Consider the following 25,346-nt stretch of genomic DNA (forward strand, 5'->3'; position numbering starts at 1 on the left):
TCCATTTGCACAGCTGTATCATGAATGGCTCTGTAATAAGTTTTCCATCATACACGGAGCTCTTTTCAGCTCACATTTGGAAATGATACACACTCTTCAACTGTAAAGTAAGAATTGGTATCCAACAGTACCTGCCTCTGAGGGTGGGTCATGCAGACAAAAGGAATCATATTTGTGGAGTGCTTAGAACCATATAGAATGTGAGCAAATAATCATCTCAAGGGAAATGTTAAATACTAAAAATAATATACTGACAGGAACACTAATGGACTACACAGTGGAAGGGAATCCCAGAAGAAGGCAGCTGTACAGTTTAGTCTATTTTTTATTCTTTCCTATATGTCAGACATGCTAAGCCTCAGGGATACACAAATGAAGATCCCAGCCTTGGGAGGAGTTCACAGCCCAGTGGGATAGAGAGCAAGGGCTGTTCCAAAACCAGGTGTCTGAGTTCAGGACTCTCTGTCCCATTTTTAAAAATCAGCTACTAGATACACCAGGGACTGTATGGTTGGCAATGTGGATAAATTTGGATATATGTCCATTTTATGAGCATTGAGCTCTTTTTATAAGCAACAAATTTCTACCTTCTGGGTAGAAGAGAGCTGGGTGATGCACAACCTCTCTGACCGTACTTCCTTACCCGCAGTGGTCATGAGAGGCAATGAGACTAGAGCACACACGTTCACTCACCTCTGGAATCAGAGCTTTCCCACTTCCGTGTGACATTCCACCTTCTAGAAGGATACAAAGTGCAGTGAGGTCCTAGCATGCTAGGCTTCAACCTGAATATCTTATCTTTTGTTATTTGATGGTGGTGCGACATCTGTTTAAATGCTCAGCCCTAACACTGTAACAAAGCCACAATCTCTTTCTCTTCCAAATCCAGCATGAAAGTTCCACACATGCCAATCTACAAAACAGTCTGAATGACAGGGTGGAATGAGGCTCACAGGGTGAAATTACCATCCTTGGGAAAGCAATGAATTTCAGGCTGTGAAAGCTTGGAAACTAGTGTGCACTTGGGGTTTTGGTTAAAACCTTAGGAACTGTTGGTCTCTGTTTTTTTCCCAGCAGAAAGTGAAAGGGATCCATCCGTTAACTCAACTGAAATGTAAACACAATATTTTACTTCCTCTCACTTCAAATGATGATAAAAGAGAGAAACACAAGTTAACAAAGCACAACTCACCTTGTGTAACCCTATGTGGATGCTACTACCTCAACCAGCACTGGGGGGTGATGGGACATTCTTTCCAGAGGTACACCCTCTTAGGGCTCAGAATGCCCTCACAGGTGCTATTCACACCTACCTCAAAAACCAGCCCCGTGCACTAGGAACCAAGGAAACAGACCCAGTGAGGGCAAGTAACACATCTTGACTAGGAGTTATCCAGACTCAGCTGAGACTAGCACAGCGGCTTTGCCAGAGCTATGGTATTTTGAAAACCAGTAAGCACATTAATGCTACCCTGAGGCCCGGGATTCTTACCCCATCCCCTACATCCGCTCCCCACCCCAATCCCATCCACACAAATCAAAAACCTTTCTTCCATATATTTTTCCCTGAGTCCTAACAGTGGAATTCTCAGCCCTTGAAGGAAGGAGAAGGCAAATATGTAATACTCCAGGCACATGAGGTTAGGCACTTTCCTGTGAGCTAGGTCTTACTCTGATGTCACAGATAGGAAAGCTATGGCTCAGATGTGACTTACCTTGCCCAAGTTCCCTGAGTAAATTAGTGGCAGAGTTACCTTTCAGAGCTATTCGGCTCTGTCTTAGTCCAAAGCCATCTGCTCCACACTGTGCCGGCTTCTACTCAGAGTGATCCATGGGCCAGCAACCATGGCCATAAGGAGCTTGTTATAACAGCAGGATCTTGGGCCCTGACCCAAGCCTACAGAGTGAGATTCAGCACTTCAACAAGATCCCGCATGTTTCTGCCCATGGGTTTGAGAAGCCTGGCTATGTCCCAGTGCTGAAGAGAGAGGAAACATCCCAATGTGGGGGTGGGGGTAGACTGTAGCCTCAGCTCCAGTGGCATTAAAAACTGCTTTAGTATCATGACTCTTGGGTCATGCCAAGCAGCATGTGAATCCTCCTTAATACAGAGATTTTTGACAGAGCTCCACAAATAAATTGGAAGATGACACTGAAACAACTACCACAGTCAAATCTTAAGGGAGAAGCTAAACATAAACTGCCAAGTCAGCACAGCTTATTACCCTTTGGTGGTTCACAGCAAGGAAGCCTACATATGGAATTCGTCTCTGGAGGAAAGTCCCGAAACACACTCTAATCTGAAGATCCCAAAGCATGTGCCACAAAAACTATCCCACTGACTCAGGAGCCACTAGAACAAAACACTTTTAATTCAGGGGAAGGACTTTGGGACCAAAGAGTAACAGGAAAACCTTAGAAGATCCAAAGACAAGCAAGGACAAAGGAATTATCTAGATATTTTCCCCCAAAAAGAAAATCTGGCCTGAAATGAATAAGCTATTCCTAGATCTCTCTCACCACTTTTTTTCTTACTATTTTCCATTCGCCCCAGCCAGTGGCCTTCTTGCTTTTTTATTGTGATAGAATCCATAAACCATAAAATTCACCCTTTTAGAGTGTACAATTCAATAGTTTGCAGAGCATTCACAAAGTTGTATAATCATCACTGCTCTCTAATTCCAGAACATTTTTCATCACCCCAAAGAGAAATCTGTATCCATCGAGGGTCACTCCCCATTTCCCCCCGTCTCCCCAGCCCCTGGCAACCACTAATTTACCTTCTGTCTCTATGGATTTGTCTATTCTAGAAATTTCACATAAATGGGATCATGCAACACGTGGCAGCTTGTGTCTGCCTTCTTTCATATAGCACGTTTTCAAAATTCATCCATGTAGCATGAATCAAACTTCATTCCTTTTTATGGCTGAACAGATACACCACACTTTGTTTACCCATCATCAGCTTCCTGCTACCAATATAATGTATGAGGGTTCCAATTTCTCCATACCCTCACCAACAGTTGTTATTGTATGTCTTTTTTTTATTACAGCCATTCTGATGGCTATGAGGTGGTATTTACACAGTTTTTATTTGCATTTCCCTAATGACTAGTGGTGCTGAGCATCTTTTCATTTGCTTATTGCCATTTGTACATCTACTTTGAAGAAATGTCTATGTAAAGCCTGCCCATTTTAAAATTGGGTTGTCTTTTTACCGTTGAGTGTTAAGAGTTCTTTCTTCATGCTATTTTTTGAAATTCCAGTTACATCCTCTCTTCCTGGAAAGCTCTTCTCCCAAATACCCAAGACTCTGCAGCTAGACTTACTTCTCTCTGTACTTGGACCCGCTTTCCTCTAAAGGCTTAGAAACACTTTGATTCCCTCTCTGCCCCATGTACCCTTCCCTGTTTCTGAAACCTAAGTGTTGTGCCTCTCCTCATTTCTCCACAGGTAGCTCTTCTGTGGTCACCAGAACTCATGGCTACTTTAGTGAATTCACAGAATCAAGAAAGAACAACAGGTTCTTTGACCACCACCACCAGATTCACTCAGTCTCACTCTGTACTAGGCAGGATCCTTTTCTCGTGTGCTCTGAAAATTATTTACATGCAGGCATGAGTACAAGCCTTCATACTCCTGGCTCCATTATGCCACCAACCTAAAATGCCCCTTCTCTTCTCTACAAAAGTACAACCACCCATCATTTACACTTTCACAGTTTATCCCCTCAATGGAGATTTTCTTAGCTGCCATAGCTTGAAATGGTTTCTCTCCACCCTGAAATAAAAGATAGTAATCACCTAGAGACTCCATTAATCAATTGGTATTCATATTTAATGAATACTCCTATATTATAGGGATATACTAGGTGAAACCAGCCCACCCACAGATGATGTTAAATATCATATTAGAATTGTTGAGATGTACTAATTTGGTAATGGAGTATTAGAAGATCCACACATAACCTCAAAAATGTTGCATGCTGGGAAACGTTTAATTGAATAAGTACAATCAAGATTTTGTGGCTGAGATGGTAAACTCTAGTACGTCTAGTACTTTGATACAATGATGCACATGTTGAGAATCTCTAAGAGGGAAAAATAAAAGGCAGCGCTTCCAAATTGATCTGCCCTTTTCAAGAGCACACCTAATAACAGCGACCCCAATAGGATTCCTCTGACATACTCTGGAAACCGCTGAGCTAATTCAGTTGCTGCTTAATTCTATCAGCATGGAGTAGAAACTATATTTTCTACTGGGGTAAGGAAGCAAATTTGCTTTGTTTTAGAATGCTGTCAATTGGAAATCACTCTATTTCCATGCCAGTTTACAGAAAAAGAAAAACACATACATTATGGGTGTTCATGATTTTGAAGACCCAACCAGATTCCTGAAATTGGAAAATGTTGAAATATGGGCAAAGAAAATGTACCTTAGACCTGAGCTAGTGCCATACAACCTGAGTTTTAGTTCAAGCACGCTCGAGGAAAGTGGTGAAAAACTGTTCCAGGAATGACTGTGACTCTCTATGACCCAGGACAGTCCGAGGACCAAAGAGAAATGAGGTATCATGACGACTGTCTCACAACAGACTTATCCAAGGGAGCGAAGATACCAAGTGGTCACGTGCTAAGAAAGCTAACAGCAGTGAAAAGGAAAGAAGCCTCCCCCACACTGGAAAAAAAAATCCTAGCAGTGAAAAGTAGGGGTAACACCCAAAATATAAACATCAAGTTATGGGAAAGAAGTTTAAAATAGAAACGTTCCCTGCTCATGTTAAGTAGGAGAAACCATTTAAATTAGCTAGTGAAATCTTAAGAATTACAACCGGAAGGTTGTTTCTTCACTGTATGCTGATTGCCATCAGGAAGACAGGCCTGGGCCTTGCAGTTTTATCTACTAAAACACTAAACGGTACACTTGAGTTTTTGAATAGGTTTCTGATCTTACTGATAGGTCTCTCTAGTGCTAATCATTTTAAAACTAAAACAAAGCACAAATGGAAAACTGAGATAAAGCATGTGGTCAGCCGGGAGTCCATTTGGCAAGGCCACGCAAGAACTTATGAAAATGCTGACCTCCTTTCACACCTAGCCATTTGGGTGCTACATAAGCCTCATTATTTCTTTAGGGTGTCATCTCAGGAGCCCTCCCAACTCAAGCAGGCTCTCTCCCAAGGCCTCTCTGTGGCTTGGCTTAAGTTCAAGACCATAGCTGCTCAGGGTGAGCTCTCAGCCCAGACCCTCGACCATGGGACAAGGAGAAGAGCTTTAAGATTGGGTTGTGCCAAAATGGTGCTTGATGATCAGCGAAATGATACAGAGGCACCGATACTGCACCGCCGCCGCAGAAAGTCAGCCTTCCTCCCCCTCACAGTGAGAGGGGAGCTCAGTCACTACCCACACCACACTGTTCGACAGAGGAAGCGAAGGCCTTGGCCAGGTCTGACCACCACAGAACATCTGTCACAGAGTCAACTTCCCCTCCCCTCCCTCACCCAGGTCTAGGGAAGCTGTCCATTCAGAGAAGGCACCACATTGCCAGTTGTTTTTGTTTTCTAACACTTCCTCATAGCTATTCAACCTGCACTCTAATCTTAAGGTTCAAGCTGCCATAACTTTATGTATCTCCCTCTCCACAAATGTCTGAGATCCCCAAAGAAAGGAATGGGGTAGTTGTTGGATTTATCAATACCACGGTCACCAATCTCAGTCTACTCAAGGGTCACCTAGAAACCAGAGACTAAGTGTTTTACAGTGTGAAAACAAGGGAACATCCTACCTTTGGTGTGTGTGTAAAATTCATTCATTTGAAGAGTAATTGGAATTGTTAAAACTGGACAATGGTAAGTGACACAGGTATTGGAAATATAAAATGTTTTAGGTACGTTTCTAAAACACCCTATCTCTGAATATGAAGTATTAAAATAGTTGCATTTCAGAACATACTTCACCTCACTTTCTCATCTCCTAGAACTAGTTAGAGATACAAATTCTTGGGCCCCCTTTCCTCCACCCTAGACCTAGAGAATCACAGACTCTGGCAGTACAGCCCAGGAACCTTTGGTTTTAAGGAGCCTTCTGATTGACTCTGATGCTCATGCTGGAGAACTGTTGCCCTAGGATCGGAGAAGATGCAGCACCTGGGAGGCTCAGGAGCCTGATTATACCCTTATTAACTGAGTGAGAGGAAATCCCACGTGTTCTTGTCTCTGGTGACCATCGGCTCTTAATCTCAGACTGATGAGGGGTGGAGTTCTTAATTCAAGGTCACTGTTAGAGGTCAAGTCAGAGCTCCAGCCCAGGGTCTGCTGACTGACTCCTCAACCTGAGTTGTCTTCACAGGGGTCTTGCTGACATGCCAATTCTGGAACCCGGGAGTCTGAACATTGAGCAGGCAACCCTGGAGATCTCCTAATCTACACCATGCTTCTTCCCTCAGATAAATAGGAGGACTAGAGCCTCAACCTTTAAAATCAAGAGAGATGAATTTTATGAAAAGAAAAAAACCAGATACATAGCTATTTCCGAAAACATGAGCAACTAAGCCTCTTTGTGAGGAGGGGGTAGAAAGGAGAAGACTTAAGTGTCTTGTTGTAATTAAAAGAATTCGTTAATTCAGAAAAATTGAGTAAAGAGCACAGTCATAATAAGACCGGAATGGTGCTTTCAAGTGTTCTTAGAACTTTCATTTCTATTATCTCGTGAAAGTCTCACAACAATCCTGCAATGAAAGGAGATAAGGCCCCTAGTATCCCCATTTGATAGATGAGGAAACTGAAGTTCAGAGTGGCTACTTGTCTATTAGGACAGCCTTAGCTGTAAAGCTAAAACTTGACCTCAGGTCTGATTCTAGAACGTGTGTGCCCACACCATGTGATTCCTACAGCTGGAAGTCTGCCCCAAAGCAGATTAACCCCAAGGAAAAAGCACTAAGAAAAACATGCGGCAGAAATGGTGAGCCCCTAAAGCATGGCATTCCTTCGGTGTGTGGGTGCCCCTTTAAGAACTTAACACACAAACCCAACAGCCAAGGTGTTCAGCCAAAAGAGAGAGAGAGAGAGAGAGAGAGAGAGAGAGAGAGAGAGAGACATATTTCTAGCCTGCATAATCATTTCTGGACCAGTTCCCACTAGCAGCCTCTGAGGCAAACAGCCACTCATTGCCTGGATGAAGCTCCTCCACCACCACTCCCCCCCACTCTAGAACCACCCCCCCTCCCCGGGTTATGACAGCGCAGCTCCGACTCGTGTGCAGGCAAAACCCCAAAACTCAAAACAAGAAGTGAAAAAAGTGGAGCCTGGGGAAAGCGGCAGCATCCTCCACACCCTGGCAATCTGCACAATGCCGGTTCCAGGGTCCTGGGGTGACCTGCCACGGGATGTTAGGGGCCTGTGGAATGAGGCGGACATTCCGGTGGACCCACTGGCCCTACTATTCTTTCCCACCCAGTCCGCGAGCAAGAATAATAAAAGGATTCGTTATGAAGTCTTGGGGCCAGGAGACAAGGCAGATGCAACCCAGGCAACCTGTCCTAGGGCTCAGAACGTCAACTCAAGAACTCTACTCCCGGCCCTTCCCTTCAAGTCTTGCCTTCTGCAAAGATGAACAGGGCGGGGTTGGGGGGTGCTGTAAACCCGAGGAAAGGCTGGAGGAAAAATTGTGCCCCCGCCGCCCCCGCCGCGCTGCCCCGCGCTGGAGGCGCTCACCGAGACCCGGGCGTCCTTGAGCACGTCGGAGGCTGGGGGGGGGGAGGGGGGGCAGACCCAGCTGCACGCCCGGGACGTGGGGAGCCGTGCCGCCCGGACTGCCTACCTCGGATTTGGCAGGAATGATTTTCCTAGAAGACGCCACGGATGCGAAGCTCGGGTGACTCGCGGATTTCATCCAGGGGCGGAGGAACTCAGCCCAGGGGCGCAGCGACCCCCTCGGCCCCTCCACGCTGGGGCCTCGGGGCGGCCCCCTCGAGACTCATCCTACCGCGGGGACGGGGCGGAAGGAGGGCTCCATCCTCAACTTTCTCGGAGGACGACTGCTCCGTGCCAGGCGGGCCCAACCCTCCCCGCGCACCGGGCTCCAGGTTTGGGGAGAACCCGGGACCGAGCCCCTCTCCGCGCGCACAAAGCAGCGGCGCCTGGGCGCGCAGCCCCCTCTGCAGCCGCCCGCCAATTTGGAAGCATCTCTCCGGGCGCCTGCTTACTCCTCCGGCCCCGCAGCGGGGTCTCTGCCCCGGGCGCCCCGACCGCCCCGACCGCCCCGACCGCCGCGGCTGCTGCTGCTGCAGCCGCATCCCCCCCCCCCCCCCCCGGCCTGGCCTCTGCCTCGCCCGCCCGGCGCCCCGCGCCCGGGCCCTACCGTGCAGCCCGGCGGGTGCCGGGGCAGTGCCAGCGCGCCGCACGAGTCCCGGCCGGCGAGGCTCCTCCCCGGGGGTGCCCCGCGCGGGGCTCGCGGCTCCGGGCTCCGGGCTCCGGACAAGGCTCGGCCGGCCCGGGCGCTGGCTCGCTGCCGCTCGCGGCTCCCGCGCCGGCTCCCGCCGCCGCCCGCCGGGAGGGAGGGGTGGGGGGAAACTCCCGGCAACTCCAACTCCGGGCGCCCGAGCTCCAGCTGCAGCCGCGCGCCCGCCCGCCGCCGAGTGCGAGCGCCTGCTAAGCGAACCTGCCCCCGCGGCCGCCTCTGAGCATGCCCAGTGCCGCCCTGGGCGAGCCCGAGCGCCCCGGTCCCGGGCGGAGAGCCGCGGCGGGGGGCCGGGGCGGGGGCCGGGGCGGGGGCCGGGACCCGCCCCGGGCTCCCCACCGCGGCGCGCGGGACGCGGGACGGGCCTGCCAGGGAGGGGCCTGGAGCAAAGGGCCGCGAGTAGAACGCTGTGCTGTGCGGAGGCAACGCAAGTTTCGCAGGTTGAGAGAAGTTTGTGGGCTGGAACCCTAAGCCGCTTCTGGGAGTCTGTCCGCAAGACTATCCGGCAGGACAAGAAGTATTTATTCTTCTGGTAGAGAACGAGTGGATCCAGCGCGTGGGTTTTACCCAGTGCACTCAAGCCTAGGGTCGCAAACTCAGAGGGCTGTTGGGACTGATGCAAACTAGTGACCCAGCTAGGACGCAGAGCAGTGGAGAGGGTCCTAAAGGCTCGCTCTGTTCTGAACGCCCAGTGCTGTCATCAAGAATTCGGGCCTACCCTTGCTAGATTTTCTGATTTCTCAAGAAATGACAGAGTGCGATTTGTCCTCATGGAAAACATCTGAGTTTTACATCTTGATAACAAGTGCAATTTTTAAACAACACTGGACCAAGCAATGTATCTGGGTGCGTTCCCCGCTCAGCCCCACAAAGAGCTAATTTGAGGATTGTGATTTCTGCTTTTTTTTTTTTTTTTTAGCGAAGAGGTGCTGAGTGCCCACTGTGATTTAGGAAGGCACTGGAAAAGATCCAATGGGATTCAGATGGCCATGAGAGTCCTACCAGTTTCTAAGGGAAATGGGTTTTCTGGGCAGAAGAGGGCTACAGAATAGAAGTTACTGATTTGGAAAGGGGTCATGGGAACTAACTTTTAGGAAGCATCATTAATAAAAGTACCCAAGGGGGAAGTCCCTGCAGGATCAGTTAACCGTTCCCTGCAGAGGCATTTTGGAGTCTGAAGATAATACTCACCCTGCCTTGATTTTAAATTTTGATATTTTTCATCATGCACTTCTTGCATTTTTAAAATATTGCCTCACAATATTTATCTTGGTTTCTGAGTTCCTTGGCATCCCCTTAAGTTTTGTGGCACATATCTCCCTAGCTTGTGCCCTGCTGCAGTGCCAAATGGTGGCACACTGGTCGCTTAATTAGGGTATAAAGAGCAAGAAATCACATACTGAAATGGGGAAGGGGTTGGGAGCAATGGGTGCGGGCCTAGGCGGAGCACTTGATTGCCAGTTTGTGGAGTTTGAACTTCGTTCAGTTGCTAGCAAAGATGCTGGGAGAAGACAGTGGTATAATTGGAACCCAAGCCTAGGAAGATGGGCCTGCTACAGACATAGGAAGGTGGTTTGGAGGGGAAGAATGGGAGAAATGGGGTACCAGGGTATATTCACTGTTGTGGGGGGTCTTATGAAAATCAGATGAATTTCCCCAACAAAGTCACATGTATTCTGCTTATAATTGGAGAGGCGTTGGTGGGGCTAGCTGAGTGCCCACAGGTAGGACTCCCAGGTCCTGGTCTAAACCTCAGCCATTTCCTACCAGATTTCCATGAGCAAGAGGCTCCACTTCTAAGCTGCCTTTTCTTCATGTGTGAAATTGTCAGACAATTCTCATAGCATTTTTGTGAGGACTCAGAGAAATAAAGTATACTAAGGGCTTTGGAAACTCTGAGAGTTTAAGCAAATATAAGGCATTGCTCTTACCTACATATCTATATAAAATAGAATTAAAGTTCTATGGCTTTACAAAAGTTGTCTTAAGTAGGAAGCTTCTTTGATTTAACAAGCTCTTTTAGTGTGAGCAGGATTCTGTTGACAAAGCTGTGGAATCAGCTTTTGGGTAATTCAACAATTTTGTGAATTAAGATACCTCAGTACTAGTTTCTCCTGCCAGTCACTCAAAATGACGCTTACCCTCATCAATGTAGTTTTTGCCTCAGTGAAACACCTAGGACTTACCTCCCTGCCCTGAATCACTGTCACAGCAGGCGAGCTCCTTGGTTGCTGCATTCATGGAGAACAAATCACCACTTGTCTACGGGAAGCATTTTAAGCATGCAGAACTCTCAAAGGAAAAAAAAAAAGCTAACATAAGAAGCCTTCCAGAAGTTATGGAAAGGAGGAAGTACCTAGCCCCAGACCTATCACATAACAGGTAGTTAGAGATATTTGCAGAATATGTAGCAATTTACATCATCCAAACCTTCTCTATCTTTGTTCTGCCTCCCATAGGTCCTAAGGATTATTTTTAAACAATCAAAATAATGATAAAATTATAAAGAAGGAAAAGAACAAGATATAAACATTTTTAGAGGGAAGGGCTTTGTACTTTTATGAGTAAAATGCTTTGTCTACGTAAATTTTAAATCAATTGCATTTGTTTTTGAGTAACTTTTATTATTGGTAGTAAATGATACATGATATTAAAGAGAAGCTCAGACCAAAAGTCTCAGTAGAGAGTTTCCCTCTCCAAAAAGCATTGTTACCAGTTTTTTGCATCTGGTTACAGAAATATCCCACACAGGAGAGCAAGAATAGTTAGTTTTGTTTTGTTTTTTTTTTTCCTCTTAATGTCTAATCATGAAACCAGAAAACTAAAGAATGCCTTAGAGGTCATCTAGATGCCAAATTGCAGACTTTTAAAGTATAATTATATTCTGGAATAGAAAAAAGAAACGTGAAAGCAGCTTTCTCTTGTGGCACAAGTATATTCACGGTTGTAAAGGCACCAGATCACATGGCAAGACTCTTCTTCTGAGCATTAAGTAGTGCAAGAAAGAAACTGAGTTCACCTAGAGTTCTCCTGAAACCTATAATGCCCAGTGTCAACCTCAACCTAAAATACCCACGGATTTAGATGCCCTAGGTTGCCTGAGGCTGTAGAAGGAAGGGTTTTCTAAATAACAAATGGAATGAACTGATATGGACAAAGACAGCTTGATCTAGGAAATTGTGCATTGAAACTCTTTTTAACAGCATCACGTTTAGCATCATCGATCAATGTCTTCAAGACTAATAAAGTCTTTTTTTTTTTTTTTTAATCCTGCTACACAGTGTGGCTAACAGCTTTTCAAATTCTTTGTTCTGATGATTTGCTTTCAGGTAAGAAATTTAAGAAGTCTCAACTTAACTTTTAGGTTGACTCATATGAAACTGACATTTTTCTAGGCCATCATCCCCGGAATATTGGCAATATCATTTTGCTTTTCCCAATGGTTCCCCTGGCAATCACAGAATCACTCCTGGGCTAGGGATAAGTCTGTGGTTGTTGCATGTATCTATCAACTGGGAGTGAAACCTGTCACTTCTAGTAATGTGATATGTTGGGGTCTGGAAGACCCACAGCATTTGAAATAGGCTTCTGATGCTTATGCTTGGGACCCTATTCTGTTTTGTACACAATCAGTTTTGGTATGTGGTTTTACTCTTTAAGGATTCTAGCTGGTTTATAAATGTCCACCTTTTTTTGACTGAGTTGCCATGGTACAACATTCTGTCCCTAATTTACTAATTAATATATATTTATTAGCCATGTGTTTCCAATCAAACTGTTAGTTCCTTGAGTGCAGGGAACAAGTCTTAAAAATCTTCAATTTCCCTCATCCAGTGCCTAGCTCAGAAGCAGAAGCCCATCAATAAATGACAATTACCGGCTGTCACCATTCAGGTGGGTCATCAGGGGCAGGAGACAAATAGCTGATCTCTAAAAAGAAGAAATCTGCTATTTTGAACACATGCATAAGTGTAAAATTGCATCTGTGATAACTTTCACAATTAAAGGTATGGGATATTAAAAGTATATAATAGAAATAGTAAGGAGAGGAACAGGAACCAGAGCCCAAGTTGAGTCCAAAAAGCTGGATCCAGACAGTGGCTCTAGAACAACTGGAATTGGAAGACGGAGGAACCGGTGGACAGTGGGCAGTCACTACCTACGGTTTACATCTACAGTCCCAAGTATGTCAGCATGAGCGACTCCCTGGCCAAAGTCCCCAGGTAGGCCAGTCTGGTACATTCTTTGATTGATGCATATGCGCTGCACGAGCAAATGTGAATAGGTAAGTCTAACGTAGACTCCTCTATGGAGGAGATGACCACCTTCCACACTGATGCCTATCTGTACCATCTCCAGAAGGTCAGCCAGGAAGGAGATGACGATTATCCAGACTCCATAGAATATGGGGTGGGTTATGACTGCACAGTCATAGAAGGGATAATTGACTACACGGAAGCTGTAGGAGGGATTACAATGATGGCTGCCCAATGCCTGATTGATGAAATGTGCAAAGTAGCAATTAATTGATCCAGAGGGTGGCGTCATGCATGGAACATCTTCACCAGGAGTAGGTTCCAGCTCAGGAAACCACTGTCTTTGCTCATTCATAGGAAACAACTCCTCATCCATTAAAGTTTTATCATGAGATTGTAGCAATTCAGTCACATCTTCAGGTTCTGCTTTTCATTCTAATTCTCTTGCTATTTCCACAAACTTTCAATTTGTAAAAAAAAAAAAAAAAAAAAAAAGCAGTATCTGTGGAGCACAATAAAATAAAGCACAATAAGAAAAGAGCAAAACAGTGGACAAGGGAAAGGAAGACTTTCTTGAAGATATAATGCCCAAAATGAGATCAGCAGGAGAAATCTAAAGTAATTAGTAGGAAAAAAAAATAAAGAAAATTTCTAGCAGAATTTAAAAATAGCATGTTTAGGGTAGCTGGGTGGCTCAGTCAGTTAAGCATCTGCCATTGGCTCAGGTCATGATCCCAGGGTCCTCAGATGGAGCCCTATGGTGGGTTCCCTGCTCCACGGGGCGCTGCTTTTCCCTCTCCTCCCCATTCATACTGTCTCTCGCTATCTGTGTGTGTGTCTCTCTCTCAATAAATAAAATCTTTAAAAGCCCAGAAAACCAGCACATTTAAAGGCACTGCAGTTGGAGAGAATGCAAATCTTTGGGAGGGATCTTAGAAGTCTTTAAGTTAAACCAGTCACTAACCCCATGGACTTTTGACGTAACTCAACATCTGATAAGAACAACTGCCATAAGGAAGCAAACTGTCTTCAGTGAGCACATAAAACTATCTGGTGTTCAGCAGCATGCTATGGTAGAAAGGGCAAAGGTTTGATTTTAGACAGATTTGGGTTTGAACCTCTGTTTTATCTCCTTCTTGCTATGTAACCTCGGCAAAGTCCACAACTTCTAAATACCAGATTTCTTGTCCCATATTATCATCTATGTATGGTATTAATTGGAAGATTAAAAGGGCACACATATGTAATGTACATAACATAGTACCTGACCCACATTAAGTGTTGAATAAATACTACTTTCATCTCATGACCACCCATCTTGCTAATTGTAAGGCAAATGGAAGGGGGAACCCCCAATATGCTTTGAATTTCCAGTCTGAGTTCTTTCTTAGAAGCACTGCCTCTGCTACAAGCAATCATATTTTATCTCCCCAGATGCAATATAGCATTCCTGTTTTCACAAAAATGATTTAACATACATAGAAAATGCTTTAAAATTGTTTTACCTTCTTCCGTCCAGATAGCCTAGTGTTTCCACATTCCTTGTGTTACCATATTTCCAAAGAAAACACAGTAGATGGAAGGATAGATTATAGTTTAAAGATTTCAGCATTTGTATTGATGAAGTTAGGACTGAAGATTTACTAAGACATCACACAGATAAATTTAAACAGTGACTAGTTCTGAATTTCTATCACAAATAGCCAAGTATGACTCTTTACCTTTTCTCTTGATTGCATGAATTAAAAGTCTTGAAGAGTAGTCTTCAGAAAAAAAATCACATATATATGTATATATATATATATATATATATATATATATATATATGATATAAAGATTGTTTTGATTACACTCTGCTATAGCAGGGCCTCCACCTTAACTCAAACTTGGTTGTATTAAGTTTGGGGTTTGTTAGACTGAACCACCCTAATGACTCCCTCCTTTACTTCAGCAATGTTTTTGAATGAACTCTTTTTGGGTTAAAGTGACTGTCTCCACCAAGATCCAGAAAAGCTACTAGGCTTTGTGCTAACAGAGAGTCCTTTATTCCGCCAGGACACAAGCAAGTCAGTAACCACACAGAGCTGCTATTTCTCCCCAAGCTTCTGTGCTGCTAGTTTAGAGGAGAGAATGATGCAATCCATTCGTATCTGAGATGCAGGGAGCTCCTCTGGGATACACACAGCTCCTTCTCTTCTATATATTCTGATCCCCTAGCCCTCCAAGACAGTCACAGTGAAAGATGCTCCTGCTGCTCTATCCCCAGACACTCTTAGGGCCCCAAAGACCTGCCCAACCCCTGGTGGCCCTATGATTTCTGCTGCTGCAGTCTCATTGTAGAAATACATGGCCCAGGACTCTACTACTTAAATGGCACTTCTTAGGGAGCCTGGGTGGCACAGCAGATTAAGCATCCGACTCTTGGTTTCTGTGCAAGCCCTGATCCCAGGGTCATGAGATTGGGCCACACGTGGGATTCCATACTCAGCATGGAGTCTGCTTGAGATCCTCTTTCCCTCTCCCCCTGCCCCTCCTGCTCGTGCTCTCTCTCTCTCTCTCTCTCTCTCAAATAAATAAATAAATCTTTAAAAAACAAAACAAAACAAAACCAACAACTACCCTTCTCAGATCAGCAGCTTCAGCATTACTTGGGAACTTACTACAAATGCAGATTCCTGTTCACTCCAGACTCAGCGAATCAGAATCTGCCTTTTAACAAGACGGCCAGGTAATTCAGTTGTACTGTCCTAGGCCACTCAGCCAAGAAAGACAGGGAGAAAATAAAAAGCACTTTAAATAAAGGTGAAATGCATTTCCTTTGACCTGGATGTCCTTTCTCACTCCAATCCCCAGGCCTCATCTCTGTATGCCTAAATCCTACCTTGTTTTTCTTTGTTGAGCTGTTTGCAATGCCTCCTCTGGAAATCTTCACTGACTGCCAGCCAGAGATGTCTTTCGCTCAGTCACCTGTATCTCACAGCAGTCTGTTTACACTGTATAAGTATGTTTACACATGTCTAATCCATCCTGTTCAAGGCTTGAAACTTGTCTGAATTTTCTATCTTCTAGAATGTCTAGCATGTTGGGCCCTGGAGGAGAAAGCCTATATATTTATTGAAAGAATGGAAGAAAATGAAGAAAGAACCAGCTACATTCATGAAGTAATTGTCTCTGAAAAACAAGCCCCAATGGTGGACTTGAACCTGTTTGGAACAGGAAGCCAGGAACCATGTTATGTTCATCTTTAAAGAGCCCCAATACACCAGACACGGAAATGTCCCAGTTTTCTGGAAGCTAACTGGGCCAGATCAGATTCAAACCCACCCCATCACAGCACTCATCATTTAGAACTGGCCCAAAGCAGATGTCTTTCCAGAATAAAATCATAATTCTTTTTGCTAGAGCCTTGATCCCTGGCTTTAAGTATGCTGTGGTCTCTGAACGGACTACCTCCTTGCCCACTTTTTGTCCTATGTCTCTTCCTGTTTGATAGTTAATATATTCATTTTTTCCCCAAAGAAGAACAGTATTTTTGAAAATCTTTTTTCAGATTCTTTTTTTCTTTAGAAAGAAATCTTACTGAAAAATATTTAGTGTTTCTAATTCAAGTTTTCATAATTCATCCTTGAATAAAGCCAATGAGTTTCTGGCTGCAAGTTGCAAGTTAAAAGAACAAGCCATTTTATTACTCTTAATTGATGGCTGAGTCAATTAAAAACTTTGACTCCAGATGAGATTTATGATGTCATATTCAGAATAAATATATCTTCCTGAGAGACATCCTGGTGTCATTACAATTTTGTCACGTAAAATATAATGGGAAATGTTCCTAAGACTTACAAGAAATTAGACTTACTAATGTCAATACTGTTGTAACTCATAAAATGAGTATATGACCCACATGAGGAGACTTTGTTGTAGGACTGGAGCTCACATAGAGTAGGTACGTTTTCTTTGATAAACATTAAAAAGTATGACTACATTATTCAAGATCAGTCATTTTGGGGGTACTGTCATGTCTTATAAAGTTTTCCAAGAAAAATTGATGATCCTGTCAGGGAGAATATCAGAAACCATATGTGACTTCCACCTCTGTGAATTTCTTTTAAGTAAGCAGCTCTATCACAACAGCATTAACTGTAATAACAAAAATGGGTAACACTTCCCAGGAAATGATTTGGTCATATTTATTAATATGGTCATATTTAATAATAAGTTGGTCATAATTTAATAGTAAAATCAGTCATATTTACTTAATCACATTAATTTGATCAGATTTAACAATAATTTAGTCATATTTATTGGGTGAAATAATGTGTACCTTTTATAAACAATACACAGGATAACAAACTGGAGACTGTTTAGGAATTCTGCCTGCTTAATTTTTAAAAAATTTAATACATGATATTGTATAAGTTTTATTGAAACTAATCATATGTCCAGGCACTGTACTAGATACTGGAGATGGAGCAGTGAAAATGACAAATATGATTCCTGACATAGTGACCTCACAGTCTGATGCAGGAAAAAGATATGAGACAGGCTGATACATAGTTACGAACTGTGACTCATGCCATGAAGTAAGAGGTTAGTGTTTAATAGGGGAACCTAAGCTGGTTTGGGGAAGAGGATATTCCTCAAGGAAACTCTGGGGAAGTAAAGGAAGAACCAGAGTTAATAAGAGAAGACTGGGGGAGAAGGCCCTAGGTGGAATCCCCAGGAACGGAGGAGCAGAAACCCAGAAGTGGGAAAGAGTTTGATGCCATTACTGAAATGGGAGAAGTGATGGGAGTATAATTTGTGAGAGGAGAATGGTCTACCCTGAGGAACAGGTTCATGCGATGACTTCAGGATTCATCTTCTTAATCCCATTGCAGTTTCTCAAGTGGAGGAGTGGTGGACCTGTTTATATTTTAAGACCATTTTGCACTATGTGGGAATGGGTGGCAATAAATCAAAAGTAGAAAAAAGGAAAGCACTTTGGAGGTTATTGTAGCACTCTGGGTGAGAGAGATGAAAGTGATATAGATAAGATTTAAAACTGGGAAGAAGAGGAAAAGGGGACAGATTAAACTACATTCTGGAAGTGGGAAAAATGAAGTTTACTAATTTATTGGAAGTAGGGATGGAAACATTAATTACAGTCCACATTTGCTTCCTTCAACTTCTGGGTGAATGGTGATGTCACTCACATATTTCAGATAGTTGGAAATTTAAGAATGAAAACCAAAAAAATCCATTTTGGACTTGTCAGATAACCAAGTGGAATAGTCAAATAGATATTGTACAAGAAAAATAGATCAGAAAATAGATCTGATTGGAAATTAGGTTTTGGGAGCCATTGGCATTCAGATGGTATTTGATGCTATTGTATAGAAGGAACATAGAATGTCGAGAGGAAAAAAGCCCATTTTCTCCCAAGAAACTACAGCATTAAGAGATCTTGTTGAGGGGGAAGAGCTATCACGGGTGGCTTCCAGGCTAGAGATTTGTTGGATAATTCTGGATCAGAGAAAATAGTATTTTAAGAAGGAAGATCTGATCAGCTGCGCTGAGTACTGCTGAGAGGTCAGGCAAGATGGTGTGCTCCTATGGATAAGAAATAGTGTCTTATTCAGGTAGTGGTTTTAGAAGTATGTCACTCTTTATCATATTTAAGCTTTATTTAATAATGAAAACCTCGTTAACATCCAATCATTTTTTTTACTTAATTTCAGCAAGATAGAACCCATGATGTATTCATTCCATCATTATTCATTTTTTTCTTGCATCTCTCTATTTATTGTCATCTTTAATATTAACCAGATAATTCTCTTATCTCCAGCCTAGGATTAACTCTTCAAAAGTTTTATTGTTATTTATTTATTTATTTATTTTTCCTTCAGAAGTTTTAAAATCTGGCTAGCCCTTCCCACTAACAGCACAGCTGCTAAATGCAAAGTCCCTGCCACATACATACCACACGGAATGTATGATTTGCTGATTTGCTTCATATGAGTTTTTGCATGGTCTATAACAAATTATCTATTTCTTCAAGTTTATTTATAGAATTTTGCCCACAGTATCCCTTTCCTAACAAATAAAAGGAAAAATTCCAAAACTACCTTACTCAGCTAAGTTCTGGTCCTAATTTGGCAGATATGCAGCAAGGCAAAGATGACAGAAAGTGTCTGAACAAGATAGTCCATTTTGGGGGTACCTGGGTGCCTCAGAGTTTGAGTGTCTGCCTGTGGCTCAGGTTGTAATCCTGGGACTGTGGGATTGAGTCTTGCATCGGGCTCCCTTTGGGAAGCCTGCTTCTCCCTTTGCCTGTGTTTCTGCCTCTGTGTGCGTGTCTCTCATAAATAAATAAAATCTTAAAAAAAAAAAGATCCATTTTGCGCTTTTTTTTAACATTCTGTATTCAAGAACTAAAGAAAGGAAGTGAGATGGTTTGCACAGGAACTGATATCTTTCCTATTTGGGGTCTATAGGGGTAGGATGGGGACAAACCCTCACCCTCCACTTAAATACCTTGACTATTCATTTTCTTCACAATGACTCAGAGTGTCATCACTCTGGAGCTCATGCCTAGGAAAACAGAAAGAGGAAGAAGCCTCCAAAAGGACCGGTCTCAGCAAAATTGGCAGGACTCCATTCACTTTCCCCAACTTTCCACCTAGAGGCTTTAATTATACTGTTAGATAGTAGTCTCACCTCAAGCACAAATTTTTCTTGGCAAGAATTCAAATTCATTCAGATTGTCTTCTGTAAACCTCTACAACTCTGTTATGCTTACCAGAACTAGTCCAAAGTCATTTCCATGCTGCATGCATGTCTCATGAGACAGGACAGGTCTCAATGTCACTCACTTGTATTTTGACTTTTCTACCTCCTCTTATCTGTATTATCAAGCATATTCAGATAGGTCTCAAGAAAATATGTCATTCTTTCTATTTGAAAGACACACATAACCTACGCAGCACTGGGAATTAAAGGGTTTCATGGGAATATTGGAGAACTCTGGTGGCTGGATGGCAGAGAGCAATTGAGGGTATGTGTTTAAGGGTATTATAATGGCAGGTACCACGATGCTCGAGTTAAGAGATCTTAGGGAAGGATGATTGCATTTTTCTAGAGACATTCTTGACTCTTAATTTTTGTCTAAAGAGACTTAAATTCAGCATGTGTAACTTGCATTTCCCCCTTCATCTATTAGAGGAAGCCTCTGGATCAAAGAGGGAAAGCACACCTCTCTATGACTTGCTTCTCTTTTATTGTAAATGAGCTTCTGTTTTTGGAGAATATTTCAACTGATTTTGGTTGTTCTTGGAGATAGACTTGCTGTGAAATTGTCCAATTAAGTGAACAGATAGTTTTCATCCCATATTTTAATTTTGCTTGACTTTCATGGTCCAGTGATCTGCCATGAGGAGAGTATGCCCCAGGTAGCTGCTGCTACTTTATCCCAAACCCCCAAACAAGCACTAATAGACTAGATCTTTTTTTTTTTTTAATAGACTAGATCTTAACCCAGTCCAAAGCCTAGAGCCAAGTCCAGCCATCCTGCTATCTGAGGCATAACCTCCCAGCCAAATCATCTTTAGTCAGCTGAGCCGTGTTCACTTACAAATCAATGAGCATTTAATGTATGTTCTTATAGCAATCAAGTTTTAGGGTAGTTTGTTATGCAGCAGTATTGTAGCAATAGCTGACTAATACATACACTTAGAAGAATTATGGCATAAACATAAGCACAGAAAAGCTACTTATCTAGCTCAATCATCTTCTAGTGTAAGCCTTGAAAAGGACAGCATCAAAATCATTTAGTCATGTCATTTGCTTTGAAATGAATTGGGCTCACTGTACATACCTTTATAAAATAGAACTTATATAAAAATATATTGAATTTGAAAATAAAGTCATTCAAAATTAAAAAGCCATTTTATTTTCAAATATTTTCAGCAGGAGAACTTTCCAGTACAAACGTTCTTAAACGAGGTGGTTTTGTGTGAGTAACAGCAGAGCAAATATGCTTTAATAGCATATTATGCTATTATTTGTGATCAACTCTCCATCCATCCATCCATCCATTCACCTATCCACCTTCATTATTTTTTGTTTATATAGTCACTTAGGAACAATGCAGTAGTTTTTAGGTAACTCACATTAGAAGCAGAAAAGTTGCTTAAATTTCCTGCGCTCAAATTATGTAAGGCATCCATGATCATTGTAGCAAAATTCAAAAGTGTATATAACCAAACAGGAAAAAAAACCTCCCACATAAATGCACCACCTAGAGATAACCTTTGTTAAAATTATATTGTTTATTTTTACAAAACTTCTTTTCTAAGTGTGCCTGTGTGTATTTTTATATAGATTTAATTACAATGGATTCATACTGTGCATACTGTTCTGTAAACGGCTTTTACTGCTATTATGTTGTAACTTCTCTTCATGAAGATAATATAGAGCTACATAATCATTTGTAATGACTGTCTGGTATTTAATAAAATACATGCTCTATAATTTGTCAACTAGTCTCCTATCTTTGGATGTTTAGGTTGTTTGCAGGTTAATTTTCTTTTAAAATATCCATTATGAATAACACTTGGCTAAACATTCTTGCTCATATATTTTTCACACTTTTCAAAGTATTTCCCTAGGATCAGTTCCTGGAAGGGTTATTGCTAATGCAAAGGAAATGTACATGTTTAAGACCCTTGTCAATATTAGTCCCAGAAAGTTGTTACCCCTTTACATTCCCTCTAGCTAGAGGACTTTTGTTGTATCTTCCAATCAACACTCAGTGCTGCTTTTGGAAGGATGTTTCTCCCTCATCTGTTTTCTTTTATGTACCTACTATTGACTGTGTTTCCACTCCGGGTAATTTGAGAAATTCCCTCTTTCCATTTTTTTCCCCGGTGACATATAAAGAAATAAAACATGACTTGAGAAATGTCCTGAATACTTAAGTAAAAATAATCATGACAGCAAGCAAAGTAGTCTTCTTTTACAGAAAAAAAAAAAAATTACTCTTAATTATGGCCTCAAGACTCTTTGAAATAATAGCAAACTAAATCATAACCCTTACAGTTTCATGATATTAAATAGGGCTTGTTGGAAATGAGTCATTTTGTACACATTGGGAATTTTATGGTGAATTTAATGTCACTGAATTTAATTAACTTAAATTGTCATTTGCATGTTATTATACTGTGGAAAACCCTCCTTAGTCAGTGAGCTCTCAGCACTGAACAAAAAAAACCGCACAGTTCCTCTCAGAAGTTAGAAGATCTATATGACTAATTTATTAGGTGAAGAGACTAAGACATAGAGCTGTGGATTCTCCAGCAGCAGGAGTACAAAAATATCATAAAAAAATAAAGGTAAGCATGTTACCATCGAAGAAGAGAAAAATTAAGATAAAGGACCATTTTCATGGGCCATATTCAGTCTTTTGTAACCACTGATAGATGAGATTATGAACTAAAGCCAGAATTTTCAGTTGAGTTGTTGCTTGGAAGTGACAACTGGTATGGGACCTCCTCCGTGCATCCTCCAACTCCCAGAAATCACACAAACACATCAAAAAGAAATCCTTTAAAGATGATTTTAAGAAGGCAAAATAAGAAATGATAATATTTTGAATATTACAAATAAACTGTTGTAGTGATGAATATATGGAAAACCTAAAATCTCTTAAAGACCAACTCCTAGGATGTCTTTTTGTGACCTTAATCATTCTTATGTGTTTTGGAGGGAGTTGGGAAGTTCTCATCGCAAAATCAGACTTTAAAAGAGTTTCTTCCAACTTTCATACGATTAATTTCTGATATGTTTTTCTAGCATATTAGTTGTTTTTGTTTTGTTTTGTTTTTTAGCATTAACATAGAAGATTATATTTCAAAGTACTTGTTTGACAAAATCATTAAATTAACATTATCCTATGGAATGTTATATTCAGAGACAGTATCCTCTCAAAATAATTTATACATTTAAAAATAGATCTCTCCTGCTGCTTGTTTCTCTTGTAGCATATATATTTTCTGGGCGTGCCTTTTTATTCAAATAAAGTTCAATAGATATTTACTGAATAACCACTTAGTACAAGTCATGGTGTCATAGCTTTGGAGAACTAAGGATGAAGACAGCAGATTAGTAGGTTCCAGGGGCTGGAGGGAGTGGACAGAGAGAGGTAACTGTCTAATGAGTATGGGGTTTCCTTTTTGGATGATGAAAAAGTTCTGGAACTACCTAGCAGTGATAGTTGTATAATACTGTGAATGTACTAACTGCTACTGTACACTTTAAAATTGTTACAGTGGTAAATGCCATGTATTTTACCACAATTTAAAAAATCAGGTAGGAAGGAAAAGAACTCGTGGGATTAATGAAAGAGAGGCACAAGTGTTCCACTACAGAAGCACATTTAATCAGAAAATGTATTTAAATTATCCTCCCAATATCACTATTGATTTCATGCAGTAACTGCATCAAATCTGACTTAACAAGCATGTGTTATTAGGACAGTGATAGGCAGTCATACTTAAAACTCAGCAGGGGTAGGGAAATGAATAGTAGATGGTCCTTGCCTTCAAGTAGCTTTCAATTTCATAGGGAATTAAGATAGTTATAAAAAATGTCTCATGCAAGACAGAATGTCAAGCCATACAAGAGAGGTGAGCACTATGAAAGAGAGGCACAAGTGTTCCACTACAGAAGCACATTTAATCAGAAAATGTATTTAAATTATCCTCCCAATATCACTATTGATTTCATGCAGTAACTGCATCAAATCTGACTTAAGGAAGTGATGTGCTAAGGAAGTGATGAGGATAGTGCTAAGGAAGTAATGAGGATAATTAGATTAATTATTGGGGAAAGCATCGGGGATGTGATAGCTTCTTACTTGGGCTTCAAGGATGGGTCTGATTTTGCCAAACACAGAAGATGTTAGCAGTCAGCCTAGGTGAAGGGAAGAAGATGGAGGGAAGTACAGAGCCAAGAAGGGCAATGTAGTTATGGGGAATGCCGGTAGCCATCTTGGCTGGAGGACATAGTTTAATAGCCCAAACAATGGTAGTGAAGTTTGGGGAGGGGTCAAGGACACATAGAAAAGGACTGAAGACACCTGGAAGATGATTTAGAAGTCATTTTTTCCCCCAACTTTTCACCTGCTAAATGGATCTTTATAGCATCTGGTGAGTGGCCATTCAGCTGCTTTTGGAATTCCTCTGGTGACTCAGAAGTTACCACCTCCTACAACAGCTCTGGACTGCTGTGAGGTAACTAAAATGGTCAGGGTTCTTGTATTGATCGTAAGTGTGTTGACAATTTTTTTATTCTTTTAAGTTGGCTCTATGCCCAGCATGGAGCCCAACACAAGGCTTGAACTCAGGACCGTGAGAGCAAGACCTGAGCTGAGATCAAGAGTTGGATGCTTAACCAGCTGTGCTACCCAGGTGCCCCTGCCTACAATTTCTATCCATTTATTTTAGTTCTGCCTTTGAAACCAAATAAATATCATATCAGTTCTTCGAAATTCAGGTCAGGAAATATGTTTTCCTTTTAAATTAGATATTCCTGGACTGTTTGATTGTTCAATTGTTTCTCTTATGACATACTTTTTAAGACTCTTGCAATTCTTCTTGCCATTCATTAATTTGGTAAGCATGCCTTTGATGTTGAGATTCAAGGCTAAATAAAATAATTTAGAGGAAATTGTAGATGATATTTTAAACAAGCCACTAGAATTTCCCTTTCAGGTAGACTTTGGATTAGTCATTAATTGGTCATCTCTAAAAATGGTCATTGAACTAATTATGAATTCAGCCAATTTTATTTTAATTTTCATTGACCAATATTTTATTATTTTTAAACACATTTTATTATTATTTTATTATGAGGCATATTTTAACTGTATTGCTAAAATTAACATAGTGACTAGGAGCTCAGGCCCTGGAGTTAAGATTTGGTGACTGGTGTCTGGCACAACCAGCTATTAGCCATGACCTTGGGCAAATTTCTTAGTTTCTCTGTGCTTCAGTTTTTTCCTCTATAAAATGTGTATAAAAATACTACCTACTTTTTTTTGTTAAATAAGTTTTTATCTAGCAGTAGTAAAAATAAGAAAATATTAATTATTACTATTATTATAGTATTTTTAAATATACCACAAATTATTTGATATTCCCCCCCTTCAAGAGATGGAGCCTAATTTCCTTTTTCTTGAGTATGGGTTGGATTTAGCGACTTCTCACAAATAGACTACATAGTTTTTCAACAAAAAAGTATCACGGCTACCTCCTTGTTGTTTCTTGGTTTGCTCACTCTGGGAGCTATAAGCTGCCAGGTCAGTTTTTTGCTTCTGTGTAACAAGCCACCTCAAATTTAGCAACTTAAAACAGCACACATTTATTAGCTCAGGTTTTCAACACAGCATGGCTAGGTCCTTCTCAGGTGTCTGAAGTGTATTTGAACAAGGACATTATATGCCAGAATAGCTTGCAGAAGGCAACTTGGGCAGAAGGCATCCATAGAGGAGAACTGGAAGTAGGTAGAGTATTTGGGTTACTATCCAACAGCTTGGGATAAAAATAATGTTGCTCCCAAATCCTGAGGTGACAGTGGAACTGGACAGAGATATTGGAAA

At 41.7% G+C, this 25,346-nt stretch overlaps 1 protein-coding gene and 1 pseudogene across 3 annotated transcripts in view; one reads left to right on the top strand and one right to left on the bottom strand.

The window, feature by feature from the left end:
- The window catches only part of STXBP6 (syntaxin binding protein 6), a 239,256-nt gene extending 230,575 nt beyond the window's left edge, over positions 1 to 8,681 (bottom strand). Inside the window, exon 1 of one of the 3 annotated variants that reach the window (XM_072761296.1) lies at positions 8,358 to 8,681. The gene's annotated coding sequence lies outside the window, so the exon portion shown is untranslated. Of the gene's footprint in view, positions 1 to 7,817; positions 8,176 to 8,357 lie in introns of those variants that run through there. The other 2 variants (XM_072761297.1, XM_026007645.2) reach the window with 2 other exon arrangements.
- Positions 8,682 to 12,417: 3,736 nt separating this feature from the next.
- On the top strand, positions 12,418 to 14,483 carry LOC140599441 (histone deacetylase 8 pseudogene; annotated as a pseudogene).
- The last annotated feature ends 10,863 nt before the right edge of the window (positions 14,484 to 25,346 follow it).

This window comes from Vulpes vulpes, chromosome 6, assembly GCF_048418805.1.
Source record: "Vulpes vulpes isolate BD-2025 chromosome 6, VulVul3, whole genome shotgun sequence".
In the NCBI taxonomy this organism is placed as follows: domain Eukaryota; kingdom Metazoa; phylum Chordata; class Mammalia; order Carnivora; family Canidae; genus Vulpes; species Vulpes vulpes.